The sequence below is a fragment of the Tupaia chinensis genome, unplaced genomic scaffold (genome assembly GCF_000334495.1).
Source record: "Tupaia chinensis unplaced genomic scaffold, TupChi_1.0 Scaffold000678_1, whole genome shotgun sequence".
Classification (NCBI taxonomy): Eukaryota; Metazoa; Chordata; class Mammalia; order Scandentia; family Tupaiidae; genus Tupaia; species Tupaia belangeri.
Window position 1 is genome coordinate 619119 of NW_006160202.1, and position 3853 is coordinate 622971.

A 3853-nucleotide genomic window follows, 5' to 3' on the forward strand; every position below is an offset into this window, starting at 1 on the left:
TCTTTCTCTCTCTCTTTCTGGTGAGCATACACATCCTATAGCAAAAAAGTCTCTCAAAAAAAAAATATAGACACAGACTGGCTGAAAAAATTAAAAAACAGAAACCCTTTATCTGTTGCCTACAGGAAACCCAACTCATGTATAAAGACATGCATAGACTAAAGTGAAGACCTGAAAAAAAATCTATGCAGATGGAAACCAAAAAAGGTTTTTAAGACAAAAACTATTAGAAGAAACAAAGAAGGATATTTTATAGTAGTAAAAAGGCTAATTCATCAAGAAGACATAAACCTTATATCTATGCACCCAACTCAGGAACACCCAAATACGTGAAGGAAAGACTGTTAGATCTAAAAGCATACACACCCTGTAACACACTAATTGTTGGGATCTCAACACCTCACTATCTCCTTGGGACATATCATCTAGACAAAAAATTGACAAAGAGATACAGGATCTAAATTATACCATAAGTCAAATGGTCTTGACATATTTCTCTAGAACCTTCCACCCCCAAACCACAAATTATACTTTTCCTCACCCCTGCATGGAACCTTTTTAAATGTTGACCACAAGATAAAGCACAAAGCAAGCCTTTAAAGATTCAAAGGCATAGAAACAATTTCTAGCATCTCCTCTGAGCATAACAAAATTAAACTTGATATTAAACTCAGATAAAAGAATCTTGAAAATACACAAACATGCAGAAACTAAACAACCTACTCCTGAATGACTTTACAACTACTGAAGAAATTAATTCTGAAATCTCAATAGATTCATAATGAGTATTTGAATTTTCACAATCTGTGGGATACAGCAAAAGCAGTCATAAGAGGGAAGCTTAAAATAGTTGAAAAAAGATGGAAAGGTGGCAAATGGACATCTTAACGTCATGCCTCAGGAAATTCAAAAAATAGCAACAAGAGCAAAATGCAAAACAATGTAGAAGAAAAGAAATAATAAGGATTCTAGCAGAAATAAGTAAAATAGAAAATAAACAAAATAAATGAAACCAAAAGCTGGTTCCTTGAAAAGGTAAACAAAATTGACACCCCATTGGTTAGACTAATTAAGAAAATAGAAAGGAACTAGATAAATCAAATTCACAATGAAACAGGCAATATGACAACAGATATAACAGAAATACAAACATCACTTGAGAATATTATAAGTGACAATATACCTTCAACAAGAAAACCTGGATGAGATGAACAAATTCCTGGACACATATAATGTGCCAACATGACTGAGGAAGGCATACAAAGACTGAATAGACTCATAACTAAAAATGAGGGTGAATAAATAATGAATAACCTCCCAACCAAGAAAAGTCCAAATACTGATGGCTTCACTTCTTTTTTTTAAAGAATTATTAATTTAATTTTATTTAGTCATTTATCTATTTTTATTTTGAACATAGACAGAAAAAGAGAAAAAGACAGAGACTGGGAAAGTAAGCCATCAGGTCTGGGACTCAAACCACAGTTAGCCATGTGGTAGTGTAAAGCACCTTAATGAGCATGTTACCTGGCTTCACTACTTAATTTTACCAAACTTTTAAAGAAGAGTTAACCCTCATTCTACTTGAATTATTTCTAAAGATGCAAAAGGAAGGAAATCTTCCAAATTCATTTTATGAAGTCTCCATCACTCTCACCCCCAAACAAGTTGAGGACATGACTAGGAAGGAAAACTACAGACCAATATCTGATAAGTATAGACACAAAAAAGTCTCAACAAGATACTAGCAAATTGTATCAAACAACATATAAAAAAGATCATCACAACCAGGTAGGCTTTATTCCAGGGGTGCAGGAAGGGTTCAACATATGCAAAAGAATAAACATAATACACCACATTAACAGAAAGAAAGATGAAAAAGTATATGATTATTTCAATTGATGCAGGAAAAGCATTTGTCAAAATACAAGATCCCTGTATGATGAGGACTCTTACTAAAATCAATATAGAAAGATTATTTCTCAACATAATAAAAGCCATCTATGAAAAACCTATAGCTAACATATACTGAATAGGCAAAAGATGAAAGGTTTTCCACCAAAAATTGGTACAAGACAAGGTTGCCAACTTTCTCCACTCCATTTCAATACAGCGCTGGAAATTCTAGCCAATGCAATCAGAAGTATCATGAAATAAAAGTCATTTAAAAAGGGAAAGAAGGGTTGAAATTATCTCATTTACAGATGACATTATTCTATATATAGAAAACCTAAATGAATCCACAAAAGAACTTCTTCAAGTAATAAATGAATACAGTAAAGTGGCAGGACAAAAAATCAACTTTAAAAATCTATAGAATTTTTATATACACAAAAAGAAAAAGCAGATAGAGGTAGAACTGAAGAAAGTAATCCCATTTTTTTAAAAAAGTGATTCTATTTAACTTAGCCACAAATTATAAGATACCTAGGAATAAATCTAACCAAGGAAGTCAGAACCCCTACAGAGAAACATGAAATTAAAAAAAAAATAGAAAAGGACACCAGAAAGTAGGACAGCCCATGTTCCTAGATTGTCAGAATAAATATAATAAAATGGCGATTCTACACAAATTAATCTACATATTTAATGCAATTCCTAAAAATTACTGGAGACATTCTTCACAGATCTAAAAAAAAAACAAAATCATGCAATTTGTCTGGAATCATAAAAGACCCTGTATTTCCAAAGTAATCCTGAAAAAGAAGAGTAGAGTTGGCAGCATATCACACCCTGAATCTAAAATGTTTTACAAAACTCTGATAATCAAAACAGCATAGTATTGACTGAAAAACAGACCTGTGGACCAATGAAGTAGAATAGAGACCCAAGAAATAACCCCCCAAAAATACAGCCAATTAATCTTTGACAAATGTTACCTCTCAATCCAGTGCAATACAGAAATTTGTGTATATAGAAATTCTATAGATTTTTAGCAAGTAGTGATAGAAAACCTGGATATCCATCTGCAGAGAGATGAATCTGAACCTCTAACAATTAAAAAAAATACTCAAAGTGGGTCAAAGATCTAAACCTAAAGCCTCAAACTATACTCAAAGTGGATCAAAGATCTAAACCCAAAGCCTCAAACTATAAAACTATTGGTGGAAAACACTGGGGGAAATCCGGAAGACATTGTGGTAGGCAAAGACTTTTTAAATAAAACCTGCAAAGCACAGGTAATAATCCCCAAAATAGGTGGGATTACATCACATTAAGAAATTTTTGAACAGTCCAAGACATGGTAATTAGTATGAATCTACAACCCTCAGAATAGGAGAATATTTTGGTAAACTATACCTCATATAAGGGACTGGTAACCAGAACATACAGGGAACTCAGGTGACTTATCTGAAAATAAAGATCAACCCAATTAAAAAAATGGGAAAATAAGCTGAGTAACAACTCTGTAAAGAAGACATATGAACAGCTAAAAAGCATATGTAAAAATGTTCAACATCCTTCATTATAAGGGAGATCCAGATCAAAACTACAATGAGATATCACCTAACCCCAATCAGAATGGCAAAGATAAAAAAAAAAGAAATGATTAGGGCTGATGGGGCTGTGGTGAAAGGAGAACTCTCCTACACTCTTGGTGTGAATGTACATTGGTCCAGCTATTGTGAAGAACAATATGGAGGTTCCTCAAAAACCTTGAAATAGAACTACCATATGATTAGGCAATTCTACTCTTGAATAGTCACCCAATGGATAGGACAACACTCAGTAGGAAAAGTGCTATATTTACTGTGTCATTATATACAATTGCTAAAACATGGAACCAACCCAAATTTCCACAAACAGGTAAGTGGACTGAAAAAGTATGCCACGTATACTCTGTGGAATACTA